Genomic DNA, 13,899 nt, shown 5'->3' with positions numbered 1-13,899 from the left:
GTGTTCATTATCCAAGTCAAAACTGTGGTGGTGACGCGTTCCCAATCCTCGCCTAGATCAATAGTGAATTGATCTTTAGTGCATGTATCATTTATAAACCCTAATTTTTGTTTGGCTCACAACGCGATCTTCATTGCTCTGCCCCAGACTGAATAATTCTCGCTGCTAGTCAATCAGACTGAAATTATTACATTTCCTAGCGCATATGAAGGTTTTACGCACAATGAATGTCGCGGATTATCAATGTCCAAAGTAGTCATTAAAGATTTACTCAGAAATTGGGGATTTGAGGATAAGCAAAGAACCGATTGAAAATTCTCTCAACAATTTCATAGAACAACTCTCAAGCCAAAGTCTCAACTTCGATAGATTCTCTTGAGCACTAATACCATGTTAAATCCACCATTATTGAGTGGATATTAAGCTCAACCAAGAATGAAGACGAAGGCTAGGGAGAGAAGCTTCTGGGAAGTTGTATCTTCTGTGTATTGAGAGAAAAGAAAATCTATTAAAATTAATTTCCACTACTGCTATATACATTTGTATATATAAACATAAAACCAACTCACTTAATTAGCTCCAAACCTACAACTAAATCTGTTACAATTAACTTTTAATACCCAACTAACACTATGCTAAAGTGACTGCATGTCACTCAGTCCTCTACCTCAGCTTTTCACGTTGCACAGCTGTCATATCCTAGCACTTCAACACTGACTTAGAATTTGGGTATTGGTACTCAACTTCCCCACATTTCTTCTTTGTTTTGACATTTTGATATTTTACAAATTTGCTTCATAGTCGTCTATATTGTTTATATACAAGTGACATTTCCTAGGGGTGCCACTTCATGATTAACGAGAAATGTGATGTACGTACAAAGGACCTAGACCTTTTTAGTTAGAGCTGACCATTATTAAAGAAATACGAAAAAAGAATATTAGAAGTGAAATAGTCGTATCGTGAGCTTGAAGAAGGTAACGTACATCATACATTCATACTCATACATGTGCTTTGAGGTTAGACTAATATGGTATTGATTCTCTCTCTCTCTGCACTAAGTTGATGCAGTTATCGTTACGGCTTACCACTTGGAGTTTCAATTTTCACCGCAAAATTCATGACTTGGTCGTTCACTTTTTTTACAAGTTAGAGAAGTGAGTTGCATGGAGAGACTTGCAAAAAGTAGAGGATCGAATAAGTTAAAGTAGTCTAGCATTGAGATGTGGAATAGATCTTCTTATATTATCTTGGATAATTCTCTGCTAGTTACTAAAATAATTTTTGAGGTTAAATTAGGTTCAAGATTTCAGATCCATCCCAATTCTTAATTTATTCGATATTGAGCCCCATATTATATTATTCATGCTCTGGTTGGCAATATTATATCTAGCTAGTTAATTTGGGTTCAAGGTTCATTTCTTTATCGATCTATATCTATCTATATATCTATATAAAAGAGGGACAAAAGAAGATGATGTGACACCTCTTAGAAACTAGGATTACTATTTATCTTCTTCCTTGAATTTTTGCCCTTCTCCTTTTTTAAGTGTTCTGTTAAAAATTTGGAACGTCACTTTTAAAGCCCTTCTTTACTGAAAAGCCACTTTCAACAGTCATTTTAAATATGCCTCATCCTTTTCCCTTTCTTCCTTCCACGTTAGAGGCCCGTCAGTGTGGTGTGTTTTTTCTTTGTGGTAACGTTCTCTTCATCTTATTTCTCCAATTGCTAGAGGTAAATTCCTTCCTTTTGGTTTTGAAATTAATCAGTTCTCTTTCATGTTCTCTTGGTGTTTAATCGGATCACTTCTATTTTTATTTTTTTTTATCAAGTTATTTTTATTTTTATTTTTCCTATCATTTTTTGATTTACGTCCTCCTAAAATGACTAACAGTATAAAGTATTTTCTCTTCTCTTTCCAAGATTAATAATTTATATATATATCTATGTAATGCTGGGACTTGGCAAGGTGATATGATATTTTCATTGACTGGAAAATGGATTTATCTAATTTCTTATGTTTTGGGGGCTTTAGCTCATTTTTCTTTAAAAAGAAAAAAAAATTAAACCATTCGATTACAACTCCAACAGTTCCAACTTGACATTCTGGAAGGGCATATTAACAATCAGTAACTTCTTATTTAGCAGCAGTCAAGAACTGATGAGGATTTTTTTCCATCCATTATAAGTATTAGGGCCCGTTTAGCTTAGCTGATTTAGAGTAGCTGATAAGCATTAAGTGCTGAAAAGCACTTTTAAGTGTTTAAGCTAGTTTAAAAAATAAGCAGTTATGTGTTTGAATAAAAGTGGTGAAATTAATTATAAGCAGTTGAAGAACTGGGTATACGAAGAGTTTTGCTTTAAAAAGAAGTATTTTATGGATAGAATAGTAAATATTTTGGTCAAACCTAAAGTGTAAGCTAAAATTTGATAAGTTGGGGGAGACCAACTTATGACTTTTGACTTATAAGCACTTAACTTATAAGCACTTTTAATTTTACCAAACACGTAGATAAGCCAAAAACTGTTTATAAACCAGTTTGACCAGCTTATAAGCTTAGCCAAACACCCTCTTAGTCTCAACCAAGAAATGCTATTTTTCTTTTTTCCTCATTCTTTTTGCCTTTCTTTCATTTGCAATATTAAAAAATTCAAAAGGTACGTTATTAATCCTCTTAATCACACATATTCCAAAAGACTTTTTCTTAATCCTTTTAATTGCACCTTCTGCTCTTCCGTTCGTAACTATGTATGTCTTCTGTATTTATTGTGCTTAAATTGGTATCATTATATTACTCTTTCTCACACATTTTTCTATTCTAAAGTTTAACAGGGTTTCAATGTTAGGGGATTTGGAAGAAGGGGAGGCGGATAACGACTTTCATTTTCATTGTCAAGTAGTAAGACTAGATTTATGCCGGTATCTTTTATTTTGTGCATTAAAGGATTTTCGCCCCCAATAAAACTTATTCAACGCCCAGCAATATTATTATTGGTTAACAATTACAAAAATTTCTCCTCGAAAGGTTTTCATTTCACCATAAGTGTTCTTTTATTTCCCTTTTCTACACTAAAACAAATTTTTAATTTTTGTTTCTTTTCCTTGAAAAGTTTAGGCTGTCAGAGAATACAAGATGAATCCCACCAAGGTTTCCATAGGACATGATGTTTTTACTGTAAATGTCCTAGCTGCAGAGGTAACAGTATAATAGTATGGACGTAATGATTTCTTCTTCTTGTAGTACCTTTTTGTGTATTGGGAAATTAAGATAATAAATTATATTATTCTTATTGGTAGTATTACATTTTTCAGTAGTGAAAATAATTCTTTATAAAGTCATATCAGACTTCAGATATTACAAGTTCATTTTGCATAAGAGTTGGCTGAAGACAATTTTAAGAGTTGGCTGAAGACAATTTTCATTAAAATATAAAAATACTATAGAGTACTATCACGTTTTGCAAATTCAAATGTATTCCAACTTGCTCTTGGAGATGCTAGAAATTTATGGTGATGAATGTAAAAAAGATTTTGGGGGACGAGAACATGAAGCAGAAATAACCAAAGGTAAAAATTATGTTTTCTATGCACTTGCCAAGGCTGACGAAAAGAATATGTTTTTGATAAAAATCATTATTACCGTCCCTTTTTACTTTCTTCGTGTTAAAATTAAATTTTATTGCTTATACATTTCCGGTGATAAATGTAAAATACTGATTTTGGGGGAGAACATGAAGCGAAAATAACCAAAAGTTATAAAAATCAAGTTTTTTATGCACTTGCCAAGGCTGACGAAAAGAGTACATGATTTTTAATAAAAAGTATTGTTACCATCCTTTTTATTTTCTTCGTGTAAAAAATTAAATTTTATTGCTTAAACATAACTTTCTTTATAATATAATTATTAACATAAAAGAAATATGGTAAACTATCCTCAAAGTATTCTCATACATTGTTGTCCTCGAATATTTTTATTTTAATTATTTTTCTATAATTGAGCAGATAAATGTGATGATAAATTTAAGCTATAACTACTTAAAAGAATCGCAAAATCATGAGTTTTGAAATTATTTATTAGAAATATTTTACTCGACCAATTATGCAAAAGGAAAAAAAATAATGTATAATATGTTTGTACAATAGAAAAAGAACAAGAAGGAACCTCTCATTTTTATGATAAATGTGTGCAAGGAATATTTTTCTCCTACTTTTTTTTCCGGTCTCTTTGCTTTTAGGATGGTACTTGGATATGTATTCTCTTTTGAATGGTTATTTTGCTAACATACAAGATAGGTGATGGAAATATTGAAATAGATTGACGATTTATTTGTTATACTTTATCAGGAGAAAAAATGGTGTCACGACCCAATCCCCAAACCCGATCGTGATGCCGCCTCTCGTGAAGACAAGGCCAGCCAGACCAAAACGGAACACCTCTTTTAAACAGTTAATCATCATAAACAGTAATAACATATATTATAATGCTCATAAATTGCGGAATTTAACGATAATAACAGCAGGAACCATCCCGACACAGCCCAAACCGGGGTGTCACAAGTCATGAGAAACTATAGAATCTGCTATAGGTATACAAGTATGGAATCCGATACAACAGTTTGAAGAAAACATAAATGATAGAGGATAAGAGAGACAAGGGGCTGCAGACGTCAACAACTACCTCGTAACTCCAAATCACTGCCTAGCCTGGAAGGAATCAGCATTCAGGTGCGGACTCTGCTATACCTGAGTCTGCACACACGGTGCATGGAGTAGTGTGAGTACTCCGACTCAGTGAGTAATAATTACAAATAATGGTTGAAAGTATGAAAACACATAAAGGCACAAAGCAATTCCATATCAAGCAGTAAAATCACTTAAAGCAAAAAATCAGTGAAGAAATCAAATGATATTCCTCTTTACAACAAGTAAAACAGGTAATTTAACAGGTAATTAACAATTAGAAATCCGCCCCTCGGGCACAGTATCAATCGCTCAGCATAGTATCAACCCCTCGGACTCACTCTCTGTACAGTATCAGCCCCTCGGGCTACCTCACAATCACTCAGTATAATGGTCAGCCATTGTTACCTGACCAAATTGCATCATACAGTGTCATTGTGACCACTGTTTCAAATCACATGGGTACCCGCGCTCACTGTGGGTGTGCAGACTCCGGGGGGCCCTTACGGCCCAAGCGCTATATCAAGCCACCTCGTAGCATCATCACTCAGCATATCCTCACATCACTCAAGCCACCGTATGGCATAAATAGTATCTCAGGCCCTCGGCCTCATATCACTCAGCATATCCTCACATATGGCCCTCGACCTCACTCAGTCCAGAAATCATCATAAGCCCCTTGGGCATTAGTAAAACAGTAGTTCTCAGCCCAAAATATGATGTAGAAATATCATTTAAGTTTCAAATCTGAGTAAAAGTGGCTAAGTTTGTAAAAAAGTAGATATCAACTCGACTGAATTCAAATAATAAGTCAAGTAGTAAGGAAACAGTGATAAAAATCCTCGGAAGGTTCAAATAGTTGGCACGAAGCCCAAATATGGCAATCAGCCCAAATCATGATGATAACAAATGAATTTCAGTCAAATATTCAGTAAAGTCATCAATCGGGATGGACTAAGTCAAAATCCCCAGTAGTGAAAGACCTTACGCTCATCATCCAGCGCGTATCTTGCCTCAATATAGTACTACGATGTGCAATCCGGGGTTTCAAACCCTCGGGACATCATTTACAACCATTACTCACCTCGAACTGGCTAATTCTCTAGCTCGCGACGCCTTTGCCCCTCGAATTTGCCTCCACGCGCGTCGAATCTATCCAAAATCAGAACGAATACGTCACAATATGCTAAGGTAACAAAGCCCAAGCGAAAACATTCGAAAAATATCAAAAATCTCGAAATTAGCAAAATCCGAGCCCCGGGCCCACGTCTAGAAATCGGGTAAAATTTACATTTTCAGAATCCTCATACCCTCACGAGTCTAACCATACCAAAATTATCCAATTCCGATACCATTTGGTCCTTCAAATCATCATTTTATATTTTTGAAAGGTTTCACAATTTTCTTCCCAAATTCCATCTCAAATCACGAATTAAATGATGAATTCAGTGATAAATTCATGTATTCTAGCTAAATCTGAGTTAAAATCACTTACCCTGATGAATTTCTTGAAAAACCTTCGAAAAATCACAAATATCTGAGCTCTCTAGGTCAAAATATTAAATAAAACCCAAAACCTCGTATTTATAGGTACCCCTCAGGTTTCAGCTCACGCGGGCTGCACAAAAACTCACGCGGTCCGCACAAAGGTAACGCGCGGCTGCACAGGCCTCCCTCTGCAGTGATAGGCTTAGTATTTTGGCCATACCTTTTGCTACAGATGTCCAAATTACGATATCTTTCCCTTTCTGGAAAATAGATACGAAAGGCTACAACTTTGTTTTTTAAATCACCTCAAAATTCCTTGTATATTAAAAGATATGAGCTTACGAAGTAGGACTAGAGGATCGTTCCCCACCGCGGCCTCACACCACTTTGTGCGGTCCGCATGACACCTACCGCGGCCGCACACCACTTTGTGCGGTCTGCACAACACTCAACGCGGGCGCACCTATTTTTGTGCGGACCGCATGGGTAAGTTCTGGTAGGGCTGTGCACGGATCAGATTGGATCGGATTTAGCATATTTCGGATTCGGATTTCGGATTCTGAAAAGGGCAATCCGAATTTGATCCGAATTAACATTGGATTGGATCAGATTTTAAACTTTGGATCGGATAATTTTTCGGATTGTCGGATCGGATTGTCACAAAATATTTCATCAATTTAAAGTTCATTCGGTGTCTCTATCTCATCTTCCATCTACCAAAACAAACAAAAAAATCAAAATAAAATCAAAAGTTGAAGAATAGAACATGAAATAGACATAAAAGACAGAAGAGAAGAGAAGAGAGGCAGAAGAAAGAGACATAAAATCAAAGTAAAATCGGAAGTTTGAGTCATTGAGACTCTATTAGTCTTCACTGAAGAGAAGAGAGGTGCAAGAGAGACGGAAAAATCTAAGTGAGTGAGGGGTGTGTGAAAAATGAATAAGCATAACCCTAAAATTTTAGTGTGTATTTATATAGGTACATATAATTTCGGATATCGGATCGGATTAAAATCATACCAATCCGAATCCAATCCGAAAATCCGAAATTTCAAAAAACACAATCCGTATCCAATCCGAAAATCCGAAAATCCGAAATAGAGTGGATCGGATCGGATTTCGGATATCCGATCCAAATGCACAACCTTAAGTTCTGGGGCCTGCAACCCCTGTAGGCCTGCTACAACTATGATTTTTGCACTAAAACAACCTGGAACCTACTCTGAACTCCCGGAACTTCAAACCAATTGTACCAACACATCTCATGACATCGTTCAAACTTGCTCAAAACTTCGGAACGCTCACAACAACATCAAATAACCAATTTAACAAAGGATCCAGGCCTAAGAACTCCAAGAACTCTTAAATTATGCTTTCGATCAAAAGGTCTATCAAATCTCGTCCGAATGACCTGAAATTTTGCACACACATCCCAAATGACACAATGAAGCTACTGCAACTCTCGAAATTCCATTCCGACCCCTATATCAAAATCTCGCCTATCAACCGGAATTTGCCAAAATATCAATTTCGCCAATTCAAGCCTAAATCTTCTCTACAACTCCAAAACCCATTCCGATCGCGCTCCTAAGTCACAAATCACCTCCCGAAGCTAACCGAACCATCAGAACTCACTTCCGAGCCTTCTAACATAGAAGTCAACATTCGGTTAACTTTTCCAACTTAAGCCTTCTTAAATGAGACTAAGTGTCTCATTTCTTACCAAATCCTCTCTGAACTCGAACTAATAAACTCGATCACATAAAACATGGATAACGAAGCGTAAAGAAGCTGAAATGGGGGAAATGGAGTGGTAACTCATGAGACGACTGGCCGTGTCGTCACATCCTCCCCAACTTAAACAAATGTTCGTCCTCAAACGATTCAAGAAACATACCCGAAGCCTCAAATAGATGAGGATATATGCTCTGTATCTCCCGCTCGGTCTCCCAGGTAGCCTCCTCCATGGGTCGACCTCTCCACTGCACCTTCACTGAAGCTATATCCTTTGACCTCAACTTTCGAACCTGGCGACCCAAAATAGCTACTGGCTCCACATCAAAGGTCAAATCATCATCCAACTGAACCGTGCTATAGTCCAAAACATGAGACGGATCCCCACTATACTTCCGGAGCATAGAAACATGAAATACCGGATGCACACTCGACAGGCTGGGTGGCAAAGCAAGCTCATAAGCCACCTCCCCAATCCTCCGAAGCACCTCAAAAGGCCCAATGAACCGAGGACTCAACTTGCCTTTCTTCCCAAATCTCATAACACCCTTCATGGGCGAAACCTTCAGCAAGACCTTCTCACCGACCATGTAGGACACATCTCGAACCTTCCGGTCTGCATAACTCTTCTGACGTGACTGCACTGTACGAAGCCTCTCCTGAATCACATTAACCTTCTCTAAGGCTTCCTGAACCAAATCTGTCCCCAATAGTCTAGCCTCGCCGGGCTCAAACCAACCAACCAGAGATCTACTCCGCCTCCCGTACAAAGCCTCATATGGAGCCATCTGAATACTCGACTGGTAGCTGTTGTTGTAAGCAAACTCTGCAAGTGGTAGAAACCTATCCCATGAACCTCCAAAGTCAATAACACAAGCACGCAACATGTCCTCTAATATTTGAATAGTACGCTCGGACTGTCCGTCCGTCTAAGGATGAAACGTTGTGCTCAACTCTACCTAAGTACCTAACTCTCTCTGCACGGCTCTCCAAAACTGCGAAGTAAACTGAGTACCTCTATTTGAGATGATGGAAACAGGAACGCCATGCAACCGAACAATCTCCCGGATATAAATTCCTGCCAACCGCTCAGAAGAATAGGTAGTACACACAGGAATGAAGTGCACAGACTTGGTCAGCCGATCCACAATCACCCAAACAACATCGAACTTCTTCAAAGTCCGAGGAATTCCAACCACAAAGTCCATAGTAATTCTCTCCCACTTCCACTCGGGAATAACCATCTGTTGAAACAAGCCACCCTGTCTCTGATGCTCATACTTCACCTACTGACAAATGAGACACCGAGCTACAAATCCCACAATATCTTTCTTCATTCTTCTCCACCAATAGTGTTGCCTTAAATCCTGATACATTTTTCGCGACACCCGGATGAATAGAATACCGCGAGCTATGGGCCTCCTCCAGAATCAACTCTCTAAACCCATCCACCTTGGGCACACAAATCCGGCCCTACATCCTCAACACACCATCATCACCGACGGTCACATCTCTGGCATCATCATGCTGGACTCTGTCCCTAAGGACAAGGAAATGCGGATCATCATACTGGCGCTCTCTGATGCGATCATATAAAGAAGACCGATAAACCACACAAGCCAACACCGATTGGGCTACGAAATATCCAACCTCATGAACCGATTGGCCAAGGCTTGAACATCAACTGCAAGAGGTCTCTCCCCAACTGGAATATATGCAAAAATTCCCATACTCACTGCCTTTCGGCTCAAAGCATCAGCCACCACATTGGCCTTTCCCGGATGGTACAATATAGTGATATCATAATCCTTAAGCAACTCCAACAATCTCCGTTGCCTCAAATTAAGATCCTTTTGCTTGAACAAATGCTGAAGACTGCGATGATCAGTGAACACCTCACAAGATACGCCATACAAGTAATGCCTCCAAATCTTCAATGCGTGACCCTTGGGAGCCAACTCCAAATCATGAACGGGGTAGTTCTTCTCATGGGGCTTCAACTGCCGAGAAGCATAAGCAATAACTCTACCCTCCTGCATCAACACACAACCAATCCCAACTCTTGAAGCATCACAATACACGGTATATGAACCTGAAGCTGATGGCAAAACCAACACTGGAGCTGTGGTCAAGGCTGTCTTGAGCTTCTGAAAGCTCTCCTCACACTCGTCCGACCATACGAATGGAGCACCCTTCTGAGTCAACTTGGTCAAGGGCGATGCAATGGATGAAAATCCCTGAACAAACCGGCGTTAATAGCCTGCTAACCCAAGAAAGCTACGAATCTCTATGGCTGAGGACGGTCTGGGCCAACTCTACACCGCCTCTATCTTCTTCGGATCAACCTGTATACCCTCGCTAGACACCACGTGCCCCAAGAAAACCACTAAACTGAGCCATGAGAATTTTGCATAAAGCTTCTCCTCCCTCAGTCTCTGCAATACAACTCTCAAATGTTCCGCGTGCTCCTCCAGATTATGCGAGTACACCAGAATATCATCAATGAATACAATAATGAACGAATCCAGATAAGGCCGAAATACACTGTTCATCAAATGCATGAATGTTGCTGGGGCATTGGTTAGCCCGAAGGACATAACAAGAAACTCATAATGACCATATCTGGTCCTGAAAGCAGTCTTAAGAATATCTGAATCCCTGATCTTCAATTGGTGATAACCCGAACGGAGATCAATCTTGGAGAACACCCTCGCTCCCTAAAGCTGATCAAATAAATCATCAATGCGAGGCAAAGGATACTTGTTCTTGATTGTTACTTTGTTCAATTGCCTATAATCAATGCACATTCTCATCATGCCATCCTTCTTCTTCACAAACAAAACCGGTGCACCCCAAGGGGACACACTAGGCCGAATGAACCCCTTATCTAGGAGTTCCTGAAGTTGTTCTTTCAATTCCTTCAACTCTGCTGGTGCCATACGATATGGCGGAATAGAAATGGGCTGAGTGCCCGGCACCAGGTCAATACCAAAATCAATATCCCTGTCTGGTGGCATGCCCGGCAGGTCTGCAGGAAAAACATCGGGAAACTCCCTCACAACTGGGACAGAATCAATACTAGGAGTCTCAGCTCCAACATCCATCACAAATGCTAGATATGAAAGGCAACCCTTCCCAACCATACGCCGGGCCTTCAAGAAAGAGATCACTCTACTAGGGATATAATCAGTCACACCACGCCACTCGATCCGCGGTACACCCGGCATAGCCACAGTGACTGTCTTAGCATGACAGTCTAGAATAGCACGACACGGAGATAGCCAATCCATGCCCAAAATGACATCAAAATCCACCATGCTTAATAGTTTCTGGAGAAGTATGTGCCGCAGTCCCGCAGAGAGGAGATGCATAGGGGGTTTGAATGGTTGCGTTAGGGAGAGATGACTGTGACGCAGTACGAGATGAGGTTCTCCGAGTTAGCTCGTCATGCTATTTGGATGGTTCTGACAGACAGAGAGAGGATTAAGAGGTTTGTTGATGGCCTCACTTATCAGCTTCATATTCTCATGACCAGGAGGGTGATTGGTGCTACGTTTGAGGAGGTTGTGGATATTGCCCATGAGATTGATTCTGTTCGTCGCTAGGATCGCGAGAAGAGGGAGGCCAAGAGGCCTCGAGGATTTGGTAGTTATAGTGGTACTCCTTCGAGAGGTCAGTTTCAGCACGACAGAGGACGTCCATTCAGGAATGCTCAGTCAGCTCGCCCAGGTTATCGTGGGGCATCATCGGGTCATGGTTCTCATAGTTCTCATCAGGGCCAGTCATCACTTAGTGCCTTCCAGCTTAGAGTTTGTTCCGTGCTCCATCAGTTCAGGGCTCTTCTATGCTAAGTGCATCTGCTAGTCACTCCGGTGCGAGGGGTTCCCTTCAGTCCCTTTCTCCAGCACCTGGGAGTTGTTATGAGTGTGAAGAGATGGGCCACATGTGGAGGCAATGTCCTCATCGTCTTTCCAGTTCATCTCAGCAGAGGGGTCAGTCATAGGTTTCAGCGCCAGTTACTTCATCACCACCCGCCCAGCCAGCTAGATGTGGAGGTCAGTCAGCTAGAGGCCGTCCCAAAAGGAGAGGTCGATCAGGGGGTGGTCAAGCCCATTTTTATGCACTTCCAAGAAGACTCGATGCTATTGCCTCAGATGTTGTCATTACAGGTATTGTTTTAGTCTGCCATAGAGATGCCTCTGTATTATTTGATCCCAGTTCCACCTTTTCTTATGTGTTATCATACTTTTCTCGTTATTTAGGTATGCCTCGTGAGTTTCTTGCTTTACTTATTCATGTACTACCTCGGTGGACTATACTGTTGCTGTACACTGTGTGTACCGGTCATGTATGGTGACTATTGGGGGTCTGGAGACCCGAGTGGATCTATTATGACTAAGCATGGTGGATTTTGATGTCATTTTGGGCATGGATTAGTTATCTCTGTGTCGTGCTATTCTAGACTGTCATGCTAAGACAGTCACATTAGCTATACCGGGTGTGCCACGGATCGAGTGGCGAGGTGTGATCGATTATGTTCCTAGTAGACTAATCTCATTCTTGAAAGCCCAACGGATGGTTGGTAAAGGTTGTCTTTCATACTTAGCCTTTGTGAGGGATGTCGATGCAGAGACTTCCACTATTGATTCTGTTCCAGTTGTGAGGGATTTTTCCGATGTGTTTCCCGCAGACCTGTCGGGCATGCCACCGGATAAGGATATTGATTTTGGTATTGACCTGGTGCCTAGCACTCAGCCCATTTCTATTCTTCCGTATCGTATGGCACCAACGGAGTTGAAGGAATTAAAGGAGTAGCTTCATGAACTCCTTGATAAAGGGTTCATTCGGCCTAGTGTGTCACCTTGGGGTGCACCGGTTCTATTTGTGAAGAAAAAGGATAACACTATGAGGATGCGCATTGATTATAGCAATTGAACAAGGTAACAATTAAGAACAAGTGTCATTTACCTCGCATTGGTAATTTATTCGACCAGCTTCAGGGAGAGAGAGTGTTCTCCAAGATTGATCTCCGTTCAGGTTATCACCAGTTGAAGATCAGGGACTCGGATATCCTTAATACAGCTTTCAGGACCCGATATGGTCATTATGAGTTCTTAGTGATGTCTTTTGGGCTGACCAATTCCCCGGCAACGTTCATGCATTTGATGAACAATGTGTTTCGGCCTTATCTTGACTCATTTGTTATAATCTTTATTGATGACATTATGGTATATTCGCGTAGCCAGGAGGAGCACGTGTAGCATTTGAGAGTTGTGTTGTAGAGATTGTGAGAGGAGAAGCTCTATGCAAAATTCTCCAAGTGTGAGTTTTGGCTCAGTTTAGTGGCTTTCTTGGGGGTCCTAGGTTTATAGGAAAGGGGTCCTAGGTAAAAAAGAAAGAGTTTGCAAATAAAGGAAAGGGGTCCTAGGTTTATATTTAATATGGATCACCCCACACAATGTCCGGTAATCACTCCTCAATGAGGGTCTACACGTGACATTATCGCGTGGTAATCATATTCATATCTACCCTTCCTACCCCGTTAAGGTATTTAAAGCGCGGATTGGTCTAGATTACTTATTACATGCTATTACCCATCCTATTCCCATCAGTCCCGGAGGCACTTAAGACTACTAATCCTAAAAGGGAGGGATATTAGGCTGACTTGAGATTTCAAAGGTAAAAATCTAAGGCGGCATACAAAACATATAGAAGACTACACATTAAAGAGGAAACACATAACACATAAGGCTCAAGTATACCTCTTCAAACAAAAGCACATAACTAGCATGACTTGCACATACTTTTTGGGTCTGATTAAAGCACATAAAGGCGAGGGAAATTAATTATTGAGGCAGATTAGTTTATTACATAACTCAGATAAGAAGTTTGAATCAAGCCTTCCTGTTGGTTGTAGCGATTAACAGAAGCAGATGCAGTTTAAAATTATTACTCCAAGGCTTGTCTAAGTGTTTAGACGGGGTCCTATAGACAT

General features: G+C 40.1%; 2 long non-coding RNA genes across 4 annotated transcripts in view; one reads left to right on the top strand and one right to left on the bottom strand.

Moving 5' to 3' along the window:
- The first annotated feature begins 1,587 nt into the window (after positions 1-1,587).
- On the top strand, positions 1,588-3,255 carry LOC107767886 (uncharacterized). The gene is made up of 3 exons (XR_001644011.2): positions 1,588-1,735; positions 2,827-2,901; positions 3,113-3,255. It is a non-coding gene; the product is annotated as an uncharacterized LOC107767886 (long non-coding RNA).
- A 1,221-nt stretch (positions 3,256-4,476) lies between these two features.
- The window catches only part of LOC142179437 (uncharacterized), a 30,468-nt gene continuing 21,045 nt past the window's right edge, over positions 4,477-13,899 (bottom strand). For 2 of the 3 annotated variants that reach the window (XR_012707552.1, XR_012707551.1), the window contains exons 3-4: positions 5,767-5,834; positions 4,477-4,751 (exon numbers count right to left, since the gene is read on the bottom strand). This is a non-coding gene — a long non-coding RNA (uncharacterized LOC142179437). The remainder of the gene's footprint in view (positions 4,752-5,766; positions 5,835-13,899) is intronic. The other variant, XR_012707550.1, reaches the window with a different exon arrangement.

This window comes from Nicotiana tabacum, chromosome 3 (assembly GCF_000715075.1).
Source record: "Nicotiana tabacum cultivar K326 chromosome 3, ASM71507v2, whole genome shotgun sequence".
Classification (NCBI taxonomy): Eukaryota; Viridiplantae; Streptophyta; class Magnoliopsida; order Solanales; family Solanaceae; genus Nicotiana; species Nicotiana tabacum.
This window is presented reverse-complemented; position numbering and strand designations above follow the sequence as displayed.